Genomic DNA, 17,571 nt, shown 5'->3' with positions numbered 1-17,571 from the left:
TGAAAAACAACATGCTGCTTTGAAGCAACAACATAGTTATTGAGTGAATTAAAAAGTGAGTTATGAGAGTAGAATTTATAGCTTGCTTGTATAGCAAAAAGAGTAGGCAGGAAATAGAAAAACTGGACTCTGCAATGACAAGTTTCACCAAAGAAACATGAGAGAAAACAATAGTCTGAGAATTCAAATACATAAAAGTGAAGGACAATCTAGAAGAAAAGAAGCAAAAAATAAACATATACAAAATGAAAATAAAAGGTTGATATGATTGATTATAAAATTATTATAAAATGATTATAAAAAATAGTAATGTTTCTTTCTCTAGGAGCTGAAAACTAACAAAAAAAAAACAAAAAAGGAAATGGTAGAATTGAATAAACTACTGGTAAAGTTAAACCTGAAAGAATAACTGTGTATGCATATATATATATGAACATATAGATGCATATACATATATACATATGTATATTGGAGATGTTATATCTTTTCTATATTTATTACATTTATTACACACAAAAATGACATAGTTAAGACAGAGAAATTATTAATGAATGCAAAGAAACCCAAAATCCAATAAAAATTAATAGCAAAAATGCAATTTAAAGATACAGATTTAAGTGGAGATTTATTAATAGCATCCTGAAAAAGAGAATGCAAAATGGGGGGTGGAGGGAAGGGGGAAGTGTTAAATTTGGTGTCAGAGAACCCAAGAACAAATTCTGGTTTTGGTGTCAAATGTATCCTAGAGCAAGTCGCTTACCCTCTCTGGCCTCAGTTTCTTCATCCATAAAAAAAGAGAAGATTGGATTAGATGGTCTCTAAGTTTTTCCAGCTGTTCTTATAATCCTATGAGTAAATGTGAATCAAATAAAAAATCATTTAAGCAATAATTATTTTAAATAGATCAATAGCAATGAGGTAATGATTTTTTACAAAACAACATAATCTATTTTCAAATGAAAAATTTTATCTATGAAAATATACATTAATATGTAAATGTTTACATATTACTTTATCAAAGCCCTTTGGTATGAGACCATCTCCTTACTGGTAGTAATATGCTCTATCATGGGAACTTGGTAAGAACAGGATAACTACAGTTCTCTTTAAGACTCTTCAAACTTCAGAGGTTGTTTCAGGCCCTTCTGACTTGCAACTTTGAAAAGGAAAAGGGAAGAGGCAAATCCCACCTCACATTGCTGAAAGAAAAGATTCTGGGAAGACATAAGAAAAGCTGGCTATCTCAGTCATATCTCTCTTCCCAGTAGCCAAGATGGCAGTATGAAGGAAGCATTTCCTGGGAACTCCTTCCCCAAAAATCCCCAAAAGCTATCAAATTATGACTGTAGTCAAAATTTAGAGGGACAGAATCCACAGAAAGAATGAGTGATACATTTTTCCCAATCCAAGATAACTTAGAAATTCCATGGGAAAGGTGTGCTTTACCAGGACCGGGAATTGGAAAAAGCCCCAGTCACAGTACAGCCTGGAAACAGTTCAAAGGGGCGGTGAGAGAATTCTGCTACACTAGAATGAGTGTGGAGTGAGAAGCACCAGCTGCAGACCCTGCAGTGAGAATCGGGAGAAACCAGCCTGTACCTCCAGAGCACAGCCCACAGATGGTAAGGGGGTCAGAAGGGACTGCAGAAATTGCTCTCCCTGGAAGCAGGACTTTGCTATTTGTCCACACTCAGATCCAGGTTGCAGTTTGGGCTTACATACTAAGAAAGCTGAACAGGACTCCTCCTTACAGCTCCAGGGCAGAGGGGAGTGCATGGTCCTCTACATAACAAAGCACAGGCAAGAGAGCATAAGACCTTGAAGGAATAAAGGTCCCAGTAGGGTGTCCCCCCAAAAAGCACCAAAGCCTTGGAGGTACTATAAATTACTCTTAGACTGAGGAAATGAATGAACAGCAATAAAACAAGAATCTGACCATAGAAAATTACTTTAGTCCCATTGAAGATCAAAACACATAGTCAGATGACAACAAAATCGAAGCTTCCATATCCAAAACCACCAAGATAAATAGAAAATGGGCTCAGACTATGGATGAGCTCAAAAAAAGATTTTGAAAAGCAATTAAGGAAGGTGGAGGAAAAATTCAGAGGAGAAATTAGAATTATGCAGAAAAATCATGAAAACCAAATCAACAGCTTGGTGAAAGATATACAAAAAAATACTGAAGAAAATAATATGTTAAAAAAACAGTCTGGGTCAAATGGAAAAAGCAAGACAAAAGTCAAATGAGAAGAATGCCTTAAAACGCAGAACTGGGCAGGTGGAAAATGAGATAAAAAAAGCTCTCTCTAAAAAAAACTCCTTCAAATGCAGAATGGAACTAAAGGAAGCTAATGACTGTAAGAAATCAAGAAGAAATAAAACTCTTCCAAAAAAGCCAAAAATTAGAAGAAAATGTGAAATATCTCATTGGAAAAACAACTGACCTCAAAAATAGATCCAGAGAAATAATTTAAAAATTATTGAGCTAGGGGCAGCTAGGTGGCACAGTGGATAGAGCACCAGCCCTGGTGTCAGGAGTACCTCAGGACTCACCCTCAGACACTTATTAATTACCTAGCTGTATGGCCTTGGGCAGGCCACTTAACCCAATTTGCCTTACCAAAAAAAAAAATTATTGGGCTACCTGAAAGTCATGACCAGGAAAAGAGCCTAGACTTCATATTTCAAGAAATAAAACAACATAATTGCCCTGAGATCCTAGAAGGAGAGGGTAAAATAGAAATTGAGGGAATTCACCAGTCACCTCCTGAAAGAGATCCCAAAAGAAAAACTTCCAGGAATATTATAACCAAATTCCAAAACTCCCAAATCAAAGAGAAAATTCTAAAACCTGCCAGAAACAAACAATTCAACTCCCAAGACTCCGTAGTCAGGATTACACAGGATCTGGCAGCCTCTACATTAAAGCTTGTAGGGATTGGAATATGATATTCCGAAAGGCAAAAAATCTTAGTTTACAACTGAGAATCAACTACCCAGCAAAACTGTACATCGTCTTTCAGGGGAAAATATGGACTTTCGGTGAAACAGGGGATTTTCAAACTTTCCTATTTAAAACAACCAGAACTGAACAGAAAGTTTGATTTCCAAGTACAGGACCCTGGTGAACCATAAAGGGGGTGGATGAGAAGGACTAACTATGAGGAACTTAATGATATTGAACTGTTTGTATTCCTGCATGAGAAAATATTGATAATTCATGTGAGGGGTGACTAGGTGGTGGAGTGGATAGAACACCAGCCCTGGAGTCAGGAATACCTGAGTTCAAATCTAGTATCAGACACTTAATAATTACCTAACTGTGTGACCTTGGGCAAGCCATTTAACCCCATTTGCCTTACAAAAATAAAAAATAAAAAAAAAATAAAAAAGATAATTCATATGAACTTTCTCATTTATAAGAGCTGTTAGAAGGAGCATATATAGACAAGGCATCGGAAGGAGCAGAATATAATGGTATAATACAATAAAAAGATGGAGTCAATGGGTGATAAAGGAAAGTACTGGGAGGAAGGCAAAGGAGCTGAAGAAAAAGCTAAGAAATTTCACATAAGAGTCAAGAAAAAGTTTTTTAAATGGAGTGGAATGGGGGGAAGACAAGGAGTAATGAGTGAACCTTCATTCTCATCAGAAATGGCTCAGAGAGGAAATAACACACACTTAATAGGGTATAGAAATCTATCTTACCCTAGAGAAAAATGAAAAGAAAGGGGTGGAATAAGGGGGAAGGGGGGGAAGGGAAGTGGGGAATAGGTGATAGAAGAGAGGAAGATTGTGGGAGAGGGTAGTCAGATTCAATACACTTTTGGACAGGGCCAGGATGAAAGGAAAGAATAGAATAAATTAGAGTGGGGAGGAATAGAGTGGAAGGAAATACAGCTAGTATTAGTAAATGTGAGAAAAATATTGAATCAACTTCTCTGGTGGACTTAAAATACAGAAAGCAACTCACCTCAGAGACAGAGCCATTGGAATCTAAACACAGACTGAAGTACATTTTTATTTCTCTCTCTCTCTCACTGTTCTTGAGGCTTCTTATCTTCTTGGGGGGGAGGGGGTTTCTGTTTACTCTTATAACAAGATTATTGTAATAATATAAAATAAATAAATCTAGAAAAAAAAAGAATGGAAAAAAGAGCAACAGATGGCTGTCTTGCCTCTCTTAGAGTCATACAATGACACACCCATGTTGGAGGGAGAGAGATAGGCCCTCAAAATTCTTTGAACCTTGACACATAGAAGGCCTCTCTACACTTTGGAGGCTTATCTCACAAGTAAAATTGAAAAGTGTATTAATGAGCTATGAAAAAATTTTAGAACTAGAAAATCAACAAATAATTTTAAAAGAAGTACAAAAGTACAAATCAAAAAAATTAAAGACAAAATGGATTAAATAGAAAGCCAAAAGCTACCAAAAATTATAAACAGAACTAAAAAATTTGTTCTTTGAAAAGACTAACAAGCGAGATAAATCTGGCTATTCTGATTTAAAAGGGAAAAGGAAATCATTTAACAAAGCTAAAAAAAGAATAGGGTTACAATATAAGAAACAGAGTAGGGAAGGAATTATCAGAACCTCATAAACTATGGGTTAGCAAAACTAAGAAATTACAACAAATGATTAAATATATGCATAAAAGATATTAACAGAACTTGAAATAGAGAACTTAAGCAACCCAGTCTCATTAAATCAAAGTGTACAAGACATAATAGAACTACTAAAGGAAAAAGAAGCAGCATATTGACCTCACCTATATAGAGACATTGATTGGAGTATGCTTAGCCCAAGTCAAAGATCTTCTCCAGCTTTCAAACTACCCATCATCCTGTGACTGGAGCCTGCCATCCTAGCCAACACTTTTTATCCTTCACTGAAGTTGTTAGAGCTTAAGCTAGCACCCCCACTTCTATCTCCACTAAGAGATCAAAATAATGTTGGGGGAGAATTTAGAAAAGAAGTTGAAGAAGAGGTGAAGTTTTTGTTGGTGAAGGCAAATTTAAATCTCCCTACATTCACTGTGTACTTTTCCAGTCTAATTATCTGTGTTGCTCTAAGCTAGAGTCTCTAAGTAATAAAGCATCAGTCATCAAAACTGTCTAGTATTGGCTAAGAAATAGAGTGGTGGATCAGTAGAATACTAGGTACAAAAGAGATAGAAGGAAATGATTATAGTAATGTACTATTTGATAAACCCAAGGAGTTCAGTTTATGTGATAAAACCTCTCTCTTTGATAAAAACTGTTGGGAAAATTAGAAGTTAGTTTGGAAGACACTTGGATTATACCAACATCTCACACCCTATACCAAGAAAAGATCAAAATGGGTTTAGGATTTATACATAAAAGACAATATTATAAACAAACTGGGAGGTCAATGAATAGTTTACCTGTCAGATCTATGAAAGGGGAGCAGTTTATGACCAAGGAAGAGATGGAGAACATCATTAGAAACAAACTAGATAATTTTGATTACATTAAATTAAAAAGTTTTTGCATAGATAAAACCACTGTAACCAAGATCAAAAGAAATGTAGTAAATTGGGAAATGATTTTTAGAACTAGTATTTCTGACAAAGGACTCATTTCTAAAATATAGAGAGAAGTGAGTCAAATTTATAAAAAATTTGGTCAAAGTATATGCAGAGGCAATTTACAGATAAGGAAATCAAAGCAATCCATATGCTATGAAAATTTGCTCTAAATAATTGCTGATTAGAGAAATTCAAATTAAAGCATATCTGAAGTACCACCTCACACCTCTCAGACTGGTCAATATGATTGATCAGAAAGGACAATGATCAATATTGGAAGGGATGTGGGAAATGGGATAGTAATACACTGTTGGTAGAGCTGTGAACTTATCCCATCTTTTTGGAGAGCAATTTGGAATTACATCCAAAGGGCAATAAAAATGTGCATACTCTTTGATCCAGCAATACCACTACTGGGTCTATACCCTGAAGAGATCACGAAAAAGGGTAAAAACATCACTTGTACAAAAATATTCATAGCAGCTCTGTTTGTGGTGGCAAAGAATTGGAAATTGAGTGAATGTACTTCAATTGAGGAATGGCTGAACAAATTGTGGTATATGTACATTATGGAACACTATTGTTCTATTAGAAACCAGGAGGAATGGGAGTTCAGAGAAGCATGGAAGGATTTACATGAACTGATGGTGAGCAAGATGAGCAGAACCAAAAAAACAGTGTATGTCATAACAGCAACATGGAGTTAATAATCAATCTTAATGGACTTGCTCATTTCACCTGTGCAACAATCAAGGACAATTTGGGGGTATCTGCAATGGAGAATACCATCTGTATCCAGAGAAAGAATTGTGTAGTTTGAAAAAAGACCAAAGACTATTACCTTCAATTTAGGGAAAAAAACCATTATCTTATTATGTAATTTTGCTATCTCTTCTATTTTTTTTCCCTTAAGGATATGATTTTTCTCTCATCACATTCAAGTTAGATCAATGTATACCATGGAAACAATGTAAAGACTAATAGACTGTCTTCTGTGGGGGGGGGGGGGAGAGGGAAGCAAGATTAGGGGAAAAATTCTAAAATTCTAAATAATTAAATAAATAAAAAGAACATACAAGAAAACAAATTAATTACTAGTATGCTCATCTTTAAAATTTTAACTATAAAATATTTAATAAAATTGTTTAGTATTGCATTATAAAAAAGGTATTTTATTTATTGTGTAATTTTGCTATCTCTTATATTTTATTTTTTCCTTAAGGATATGATTTCTCTCTCAACACATTCAATTTTGATCAATGTATAGCATGGAAACAATGTAAAGACTATCAGACTGCCTTCTGTGGGGGGTGGGGGGGACTGAGATTAGAGGGAAAATTGTAACATTCAAAAAACAATTTTAAAAATCATATTAAGCGCAATTTGGAATTATGCCCAAAGGGCAACAAAAATGTGCATATCATTTGATCCAGCAATACAACTACTGGGGTCTATACACTGAAGAGATATGAAAAAGGGTAAAAACATCACTTGTACAAAAATATTCATAGCAGCCCTGTTTGTGGTGGCAACAAATTGGAAATTAAGTGAATGTCCTTCAATTGGGGAATGGCTTAACAAACTGTAGGATATGTATGTCATGGAACACTATTGTTCTATTAGAAACCAAGAGGGATGGGAATTCAGGGAAGCATGGAAGGATTTGCATGAACTGTTGCTGAGCGAGATGAGCAGAAGCAGAAAAACATTATATACCCTAACAGCAACATGGGGGTAATAATCAATCTTGATGGTCTTGGTCATTCCATCAGTGCAATAATCAGGAACAATTTGGGGCTATCTGCAATGAAGAATACCATCTGTATCCAGAGAAAGAATTGTGGAATTTGAACAAAGACCAAAGACTATTACCTTCAATTTAGGGGGGGAAACCATTATCTTATGTAATTTTGCTATCCCTTATACTTTATGTTTCTTCCTTAAGGATATGATTTCTCTCTCGTCACATTCAATTTAGATCAATGTATACCATGAAAACAATGTAAAGACTAACAGATTGCCTTCTGTAGGGGGTGAGTGGAGGGAAGCAAGAATGGGGGGAAATTGTCAAACTCAAAATAAATAAAATCTTTCTTTAAAAAAAAATCCTATTTCAAAAAATAATATTCTCCAAATCACACCAAGCAAATCAGCATCTAGTTATGAGGTATGTACTCTATCTCAAAACAGCTCACCTCATTTTGGGATAGATATAATTTAGAAAACTTTTCACCAAGCATAGATTTGCCTCTTTACAATTTCCACCCATTGTTCCTAATTTTTCCCTGCAGGGGATATCTAATTTCTCTCTCTTCCCTATAACAATCTTTCAGTTATGTGAGGATGATTATCATGTCTTCTATATGTGTTTTCTTCTCTATGCTAAAGACCTTTTAAATCCTTTTAATTGAATATGGCATAATCTTGAAAAACTTCATTTGACTCCATTTATACAATCATAACTAAGGAATGGAAGTTATTACCAGGTAGATATTATATAGGGTAACTGACAAAAAAAGGAAGAGGGCCAGAGGTTGGGCCTGATGGTTTGATGAGAAGAATCTGTTTTGATAGAGAACACAACTGTGGAATGGAGATGATGACAAAATGATAAAAGTGAAAGACAGGGCAGAATCCATTGATTTTGTGTCATGGGACTCCTAAAGCAGAAGTCAAGATTGGTGAGATCAAACTCTGGCTAAAAACCTAAAAAGTGATCTCCCTAATCATCGGAACCAGACAAGACTGGTTGATTCTGATCTCAGTGTCACTGGTGTAGATACCTTGTAGCATAGAATAAATGAAGAGAAGGGCTAGCCTAGGGTCTAGTAGGGGGCTAGAAAAGTACCTCCTTTCATGGACAATGATCAAACTGTTGATAACACACCAGGAAACATCTGTCACCACAGTCTAAAGGAGCCCTGTAAACACAGGGGTCAGGAAGACGTGCCAAGATGGTGGTTTCAATCTGCCAAGGGAAAAAAAAAAAGATTCTTCAGAGTTCTCCTAGAGGAGATAGACACCATAGCATGTTTTTTCAAGTCTAGTTCTCCATAGACTTTCAGCACAATCAAACCCCAGAAGGACTATTAGGAGTACCTCAGATGGAGCATAGAAGGGAAGAATTCTCTCCAACTCCTCATTCCACCTTTCTGGTAATGGTTCTGTTTTTCTATCCCCAGGACAATTTTTTTGCCCACAAAATTTGTCATTATTAAATTATTTAAACTTTCCTAATGACAGAGAGTATGATGAGGTCGAGCTTGAAGGTCTGGATGTACCTGGAAATCTTATATTCCTTTTTGGTTTAGTTGCTTGTCCTCAGTCAAGAAACTGGCATCAATTTCTTTGAAGGTTCCTGTGCTCAGAAAGGAAATGACATTTCAGACACTTATTTGAAACTTCCAAATTAGATAACAGAATGCTTAAATTTTCATCCCTGCCCTGTCACTAATTCTGGATCTCCTGGATTGTGGATTGGTCAAGGTAATGATTAGGGTCCCTTCTAGCTTTCATAATCTTTGAGTATCAGAGATTTGGGCTAGATTTGATTTTACTTCCATATAGCCCCAATTTCAGTCTGTTAAATTAACTTTCCTTTATGGAGCAAGTCACTTTGACTATTTATGCCTTCTGCTTCTTCCTCTAAACTCAAAGAATTAGACTAGAAAATGCCTTTTAGATTCATCATGATACTTTGAGACTCTTCTGAGGGGGTGACTTCAAGCATCTTCAGCTCTCTCCCAAAGTATCTATTTGCTTTAAAGGTTCTTAGTCTACTCTTCTCCCTAGTAATCAGGCTTCTTGGAACCCAAATGTGATTAACACTTGACTTTAACACCTATTTATCAAGAATAATTATTTAGGGGCAGTTAGGTGGTGCAGTGGATAGAGCACTGGCCCTTGGAGTCAGGAGGACCTAAATTCAAATTCAGCCTCAGACCCTTAGCTAGCTATCTGTCCTTGAGCAAGTCACTTAATCCCATTGCCTTGCAAAAACAACAACAAAAAAGAGTAATTAATTTAAGTAGGAGGTTTACCAATTGTCCAGATTCCTGGGGACTTGGTAGAGGATGTGGGAAGGAACTTCTCAATCAATGCTCTTAATGTCCTAGGATCTCCTTCTTCACTCATGGGGTAATATCAACTCTTTTATCTCCCAACTAAATATCTTGGTATGTATGGTCTCTAATGTTTGTCCCAGATGCAAAAAATTTTAGTTAAAGTTCTATCAAACTCATTTATATAGATAAAGAAAGAGAAATTGCACAAAGTTCTAGAATTTGTCGAGGTCAAAATTAGTAGCAGAGCTAGAACTAAAACCCAACCATTCAGATTTCTATAGAGCTATCTGCACTACAGAAATTCTCTTTTTAATTGCGGATTTTAATTTGTATTAAGGAAAAAAGTTTTCTTTTTATTTTCCTCTCTGTAAAATTCTCATTGATAACCTGATAATGTGCAAAGGCATAATCAGAATACCACCTAGCTTTCAGATGTCAAATCAAGGAAGACTAGTCAAGACTTGCCTTTCATTCCTTTCTAAAAAACTGATGCCCAGAGCAATTAGTTATATAACTGAGAGCAGAGAGTTCATCAATAAAGATCTGTGGTTCAGAAAACTCTGCCCACCTCTTTGTGAGCCCATTCAAGGCACAGTTGAATTTGAATTTTTGAACACTTTCTATGAGAAGAAGCAAGTGATTTTCATTTGCAATAAGCTGTAATATGTAGAAGAAAAAGCAAATCAGAGCAGAACCTAAAGCAAATCAGATGTTGAATGGATTAGTCCCCCCCCAAAAAAAAAGTCAAATTAAAAAGAGAATGGTGATTTTCTCTGACCAGGCAACAAATCACTAGCTTTCAACATCCTACTAAAGATAATTTAACTCTAGTGATGTTCTTTAATTAAGATCAATCTTTACCTTTTGCAGGTTGGCAGGGAGTGAGGCGGCAGCACTATGAAGGCCTCTGGCACCCTGAGAGAGTACAAGGTAGTTGGAAGATGCCTGCCTACTCCCAAGAGTCCAGTGCCGCCTCTTTATCACATGCAGATCTTTGCTCCTAACCATGTTGTAGCAAAGTCCCAATTCTGGTACTTTGTGTCCCAGCTGAAAAAGATGCAGAAGTCTTCTGGAGAGATTGTATACTGCGGACAGGTCTTTGAAAAGTCCCCTCTGGTCAAGGGACAGTCCGCCTTGTTTTTGTGCTGCCAGAGTGTTTCCCCCCCTCCCCCTTACAGGAGAGAGAGCTACTTCAGGAAGAATTAGTAAAGATCACTATAACAGTGTTCAAAACAAGGTCCTTCTGGTACTGATGACAAACCTAGGAAGGTGAAGACTCAGAGATTCTCTGATATGGCTGAGATTGAAAATATACTGAGGAATAATTTTAATGTAATCAACTTCTGAAACTAAATCATCACCTTCATGCTATATTCTCTTAAAAGCTTCATTAATTTCCTTTTGTCCAGGAAGAAAAATATCTTCCTTTTCTTCACTAATGTGAATTTGTAGTTCACATTATTGCTCTAAGAAATGTAGTTCCTGAATATGGCAGCAGGAGAAGAGCCTCTCCTAGGAGCTCTCTCCAAAATACTTCAAAAATCTTAAAATTATGACTCTAACTAAATTTTCAAGAGATAGAACCCACAGAAAGCTTCAGTGAAGCAACTCTCCAGTCCACGGTAACCTGGAAAATAGTGGTCAGAGGGGTGACCGGACAGAATGAAGAAACTTCAGCCTCCCAGGAACAGCCCCCGGGGTGCCTGGGAGCTGTGGCTCCCAGCAGCAGAAGTAGTTTCCTGACCTGCAACCCAGAGAGCAAAAAAGCAGAACTTGGAAAATCAGCAAGGAGACCTCTGCTAGAGCTAGCACAAAGCCCAGGCTCTCAGCCGATCGCAATACTCAGCATGCCCAGATTCACGAAATGGAAGCAGGCTTGTGGAGCTGGCAAGCAGGAGCCTCTAGTCAGCTGCACCCTGAGTGCTCAGCCCAAGGAAGGTAAGGGAATGGAGGGTGACTTCTGAGGTCTGTCTTCTGTTGCTGGAACAGGACTCTGAGGCTCTAACCACATTCAGATCCTAATCACAGTCTAGGCCATCCCATAGAACAGGGACCCCCCCCCCAGCCCCATGGCAGAGGGGTGCATTTGTGGTCATTCACAGACCAGGAGAGAAATCAGAGTCTCACACACTGAGGTCCTTGTGGGGATATCCCAATAAAACTCAAAAGCTCAGGAAGCAGCCCAAAAACCAGGCACAGGCTAGGGAAATGAATAAACAGGGAAAAAAAAAGGAACTGGACCATTGACAAATAAAGTACTTTGTCTATGAACCCAAGGAGGATCAAAATACTCAATCTGAAGATGAGGAAGTACAAGCTTCTGCAACTAAAGACTCCAAGAAATATAGAAGTTGGGCTCAGGTTATGATAGAGCTCAAAAATGCTTTTGAAAATCAAGTAAGAGGGGCGGCTAGGTGGCGTAGTGGATAAGGCACCGGCCCTGGAGTCAGGAGTACCTGGGCTCAAATCCGGTCTCAGACACTTAATAATTACCTAGCTGTGTGGCCTTGGGCAAGCCACTTAACCCCATTTGCCTTGCAAAAAAAAAAAGAAAAAAGAAAAAGAAAAAAAGAAAATCAAGTAAGGGAACTTCCGGCCAAGATAGCAGAGAGAAGACAGGCACAGTTCTAGAGTCTCCTGATCTCTTCCCCATCTATCACATGAAACAAACCTCTTAGAAGAAGTCCGACTCACGGAACCCATAGAGAAAAGCCAGGAGAAAGAGCATCTATCTCAGGATTTGTCTCCTGCTGCAGCTTTGGTAGAATTCGGGCGTGTGAGTATCAGACCCAGATCAGCCAGAGTAACAGCTGAATTGGGACCTGGAGTCTGAGGGCCGGAGCAGGACCTGCTGGATCAGCGGTGGGGCTGGACGAAAGGGGCTTGGGTCCATGGAGAAGCAGAGGCGCTGGTGTTGGTGCTGTCCCCCTGGAGCTTGGGGAAGGGGCTGTGGGGAGAGCTCTGGTGCAGGAGAGCTGTGGACACTATAGCTGGGCTCCTCTGGTCTGAGAAACTCTGAGTCCACAGCCTCTATTGCACTGATGCTTCCTTCAAAACAAACAATTGCAAACTACTTCTGCCTCAGGCCCAGGTGTGTGAGCCAAAGAACCAGCCCAGCTGAGGAATCATCTCAGGCCAGGGTAAAGCCCACCATTGATTGAAGGCAAAAGAATTCAATAGTTCCAACTCCTCCCTTCGGGCAAAGGGAGAAGGCCTCAACCAAGGTCACAGACACTCCAGAGAAAGCAACCAGCACCTCCTACTGGCCAGCCAGAGAAACTGCACTCAGTAAAGCCTTTAGCGATCCCAAGTCCAGGTGAACCAGCCCCTCCCCCCAACTCAAGGTCTTAGCATAATGAAGAAGGGTCAGCAGAAAGGTGGATCCATAGAAAAATTCCTGGAAGGGAAAGACCCCAACTCAGAGAGACCTGGAACCTCTGAGGAGAATACAATCTGGTCTCCAGCACAGAAAGACTTCCTCGAAGAAATAAGGAAGGAGCTTAAAAATTTGGGAGAGACAATTAATACCTTGCAACAAGAAAACAAAACCTTAGAAAGTACAATTGGACAAACACAAAAGGACAATGAATCTCTCAGATCATCAATTGAACAATTACAAAATGAGAACAATTCTCTCAGATCCTCAAATGAGCAAATGCAAAAAGAAATTAATTCTCTCAAAACCTCAATTGGTCAAATGGAAAGCTCTTTCAAAAGTAGAATTGACCAATTGGAAAAGGAGTTTCAAAAGGTTAATGAAGAAAACTCCTCACCCCAAAAAAGAATGGAGTCTACAGAAACTAATGACTCCATGAGACAGCAAGAGTCAGTTAAACAAAATCAAAAAATAGAAAAACTAGAAGCAAATGTAAAATACCTCATCAACAAAACCACTGACCTCGAGAATAGATTGAGGAGGGGCAACCTGAAAATTATAGAACTTCCTGAAAACATTGAAGAGAAAAAAAGCCTGGACTTACTATTATAGATCTAGTGATGGAAAACTGCCCTGATATCATGGAATTGGAGGGCAAAGTAATTATTGAAAGAGTACATCAGGGGCGACTAGGTGGCGTAGTGGATAAAGCACCGGCCCTGGAGTCAGGAGTACCTGAGTTCAAATCCGGTCTCAGACACTTAATAATTACTTAGCCGTGTGGCCTTGGGCAAGCCACTTAACCCTGTTTGCCTTGCAAAAACCTAAAAAAAAAAAAAGAGTACATAGATCCCCACCAGAAAAAGATGCTAAAATGAAAACACCAAGGAATGTTGTGGCCAAACTGCAGAACTATCAGATAAAAGAGAAAATCCTGCAAGCAGCCAGAAAGAAACAATTTAAATATCAAGGAGCCACAGTAAGGATCACGCAGGACCTGGCTGCATCAACATTAAGGGATCGAAGGGCCTGGAACGAGATATTTTGAAGAGCACAGGAGCTTAGAATGCAGCCAAGAATCTACTTTCCTGCAAAGCTGAGCCTACTCTTCCAGGGAAAAAGATAGACATTTAATGAAATGGAAGAATTCCAAAAATTTCTGATGAAAAGACCAGAGCTAGACAGAAAATTTGGACATCAAACAGGAGGTTCAAGAGACACATGAAAAGGTAAAGAGAAAGAGGGGGGTAAAAGAAAAAAATGCAATAAATATAACTCTAACAGAGAGAAAAAAAAGAAAAAAAAAAGAAAAGTCCCCTCTTAGGGTGAAAAATTTTGGCATCTGGCTGCATTACGATTCCAGGAGCAGAACCCACAACATGTACAGGGAGTACAGAGACCTGACCACTGCTGGTGCCATCACTTACTGCTACCGAGATATGGGGGCCCATCACCGTGCCTGAGCCCACTCCATCCAGATCATGAAAGTAGAAGAAATTCCTGCCAGCAAGTGCCACCAACTGGCAGTCAAGCAGTTTCACAACTCCAAAATCAAGTTCCCTCTGCCCCACAGAGTTCTGCGTCGCCAGCACAAACCATGCTTTACTACCAAGAGGCCCAACACATTCTTTTAAATGCATAGGCAAGGAGGCGCAAGTTTTATTGGATATGTTTAAATAAATTTCCTATTTGGAAACCCCCCCCAAAAAAAAAGATCAATCTTCCCCCTCTCCATCCTGCAAAATATAAAAGGTCATTTGATATCAATATACAGATCTATGAAAGAGGGAGTAAAGGAACAGTAAAGAACCTCTCCTTCCTCCCCAGGTTTACATGAACAAAGTGTTAAGAATACATGTCTATGTTATGAAAAAACTAAGAAGTCAGAATGTAAAGCATATTATGTTCATTTGTAAAATTTTTTTGTTTTTTCTTTCTGTCTCATGACTTTTCCCTTTAGTTCTAATTCTTCTTTCACAACAAGACTAATATGGAAATATGTTGAACACAAATGTACATGTACAACCTATATAAGATTATTCAGTGCCATGGGGAAAGGGGAGGGAAAAGGGGTAGGGTGGGAAAATGTGCAATTCAAAAACTTGCAAAAGGATGAATGTAGAAAACTGCCTTTGCATGTAATTGGAAAAAATAAATAGTTTTAAAAAATGCATTATCCCTAGCTGTGTGGCCTTGGGCAAGCCACTTAACACCATTTGCCTTGCAAAAACCTAAAAAAAAAAAATTCATTTTATCTACTCTCCTGGATTGATCATTGCTAAATAGAAGAATAGCCCAAAAGCAGTATCACATCAAATCACCATCATTGTTCTTTCATCTTCCTTTTGACACAACTAATATATGTGTGTCTGTATATATATATATATATATATACATATATATATATATCCATGTATGTATGTATGTATGTATATATATATATATATATGTTAGATTTCATGAGATGTCAACTTCATGCAGCATTTGTAATCCTAGCCCTCCCTCAACAAACTTTTGAAATGTATGTTGTTCAACCAGAGATAATTTTGGGCTATCTTTGATGGAGAATACATTTGTATCCAGAGAAAGAATTGTGGAGTTTAAACAAAGACTATTACCTTCAATTGGGGGGGGGGGCATAATCTTATTATGTAATTTTGCAATCTCTTGTACTTTATTTTTCTTCCTTGAGGATATGATTTCTTTCTTATCACATTCAACTGACATCAATATATAAAGACCAACAGACTGCCTTCTGTGGGGAAGGGGAAGCAAGAATGGGCAAAAAATTGTAAAATTCAAAATTAATAAAATATTTCTAAAGAAAAATAAACAAAATGTATGTTGCTGTCTTAGAATAAAATGTATTTTTCCTTATATCTTATAAAGAAATAAAAGTGCAATAATAGCAGCTTTTTCAGGATTTTAAAAACAAAACATAAATGTAAATATGGTAGCACTACTAGACATTAGCCTCATCTTTTTTAATAACTAGAAGTTGGGAAAGGATTTCATGCTCACCCTTATTTATGGTACTTTGACACACTGAGGAGTCTTGGGAAAGAGTCAAACTCTCAATTCTTTTCAAAAAAGTAGATGTCCTTCCATCCCCTAGATTCAACTCTCTCTGGGTACTGCAACTATTCGTGAGTATGGGATAAAATTACTATGGATTTACCCAATCACAGGAAGAATCCTACTTCCTCTACCTGTGATGGTGATTAGCCTGCCCTTATTACCTGAGAGTCAGGTGTATTACATTCAAGGTGTGATGAAGCCAGTTTATACTGACTCGAAGGAGCTAATTGTTAAATTTTAAGTGCTAGCATTTGCAACTAGTAAATCAGCAAATGCTGCAAATCAGGAGTTGTTTTATTGTTTTGTTGATTACATAGATTTAAGAAACTGGTGAAGAAAATGATAGTAATGCAAATTGAACTTCAAAATGTTTTATGCATAGAATTTTTGTAGCATAAGTTTTTTTAGTATTTTATTTTTTCCTAGTTACATGTAAAAACAATTTTTAACATTCATTTTTAAAATTTTTGGTTCCAAATTCTCTCTCCTGCTCTTATCCTGCCCCACCACCAATTGAGAAAGAAAGCAATTTGATATAGGTTATAAATATGTAGTCAGGCAAAATATCTGCATAGTAGTCAAGTTGTAAAAGAAAACATAGATACGGAGGGCCAAGATGGCGGAGAGAAGACAGGCACAGTTCTAAAGTCTCCTGATCTCTTCCCCATCTATCACATGAAACAAACCTCTTAAAAGAAATCAGAACCAGGAAACCCAGAAAGAAAAGCCAGGAGAGGAAAATCTACCTCAGGATTCGTTTCCCACAGCAGCCTTGGCTGAGTACTGGCAGGTGAGTCTGAGCTCCCAGGGAAGATCAGCCAGAACAACAGCTGAATCGGAACCAGGAGTCTGAGGGCCTGAGAGATGGACCTGCTGGATCAGCGGTGGGGCTGGACGAAGGGGGCTTGGGTCCAAGGGGAAGCAGAGGCGCTACTGTTGGGGCTGTCCCCCTGGAGCTTGGGGAAGGGGCAGCAGGGAGAGGTCTGGTGCAGGACAGCTGTGGACACCATAACTGGGATCCTCAGGTCTGAGAAACTCTGAGCCCATGCCTCCATTGCACTGAGGCCTCTTCTCAAACAAATGCAAATTACTTCTGCCTCAGGCCCAGGTGTGTGAGCAAAAGAATCAGCCCAGCTGAGGAATCACCTCAGGCCAGGGTAAAGCCCACCATTGATTGAAGGCAAAAGAATTCAATAGCTCCAATTCCCTCCCTCAAGCAAAGGGAGAAGGCCTCAACCAAGGTCAAAGACACTCCAGACAGGGCAACCAGCACCTCCTACTGGCCAGCCAGAGAAACTGCACTCAGTAAAGCCTTTAGAGATCCCAAGCCCAGGTGAACCAGCCCCACACAACTCAAGGTCTCAGCATAATGAAGAAGGGTCAGCAGAAAGGTGGATCCATAGAAAAATTCCTGGAAAGAAAAGACCCCAACCCAGAGAGACCTGGAAACTCTGAGGAGAATACAATCTGGTCTCCAGCACAGAAAGACTTCCTTGAA

The 17,571-nt window shown here is 38.4% G+C and overlaps 1 long non-coding RNA gene and 1 pseudogene across 6 annotated transcripts in view; one reads left to right on the top strand and one right to left on the bottom strand.

Moving 5' to 3' along the window:
- LOC141507616 (uncharacterized) overlaps positions 1 to 17,571 on the bottom strand; it is a 196,972-nt gene that overhangs the window by 93,791 nt on the left and 85,610 nt on the right. For 4 of the 6 annotated variants that reach the window (XR_012474200.1, XR_012474201.1, XR_012474203.1 and 1 more), the window contains exons 4-6: positions 10,481 to 10,666; positions 8,837 to 8,913; positions 8,404 to 8,523 (exon numbers count right to left, since the gene is read on the bottom strand). This is a non-coding gene — a long non-coding RNA (uncharacterized LOC141507616). Of the gene's footprint in view, positions 1 to 760; positions 847 to 8,403; positions 8,524 to 8,836; positions 8,914 to 10,480; positions 10,667 to 17,571 lie in introns of all 6 variants that reach the window. The other 2 variants (XR_012474202.1, XR_012474205.1) reach the window with 2 other exon arrangements.
- LOC141507615 (large ribosomal subunit protein eL20-like) lies at positions 10,503 to 14,629 on the top strand (annotated as a pseudogene).

Source organism: Macrotis lagotis, chromosome 1, assembly GCF_037893015.1.
Source record: "Macrotis lagotis isolate mMagLag1 chromosome 1, bilby.v1.9.chrom.fasta, whole genome shotgun sequence".
Classification (NCBI taxonomy): Eukaryota; Metazoa; Chordata; class Mammalia; order Peramelemorphia; family Peramelidae; genus Macrotis; species Macrotis lagotis.
The sequence above is the reverse complement of the archived record's forward strand: the minus strand, read 5'-3'. Positions and strand labels throughout refer to the sequence as shown.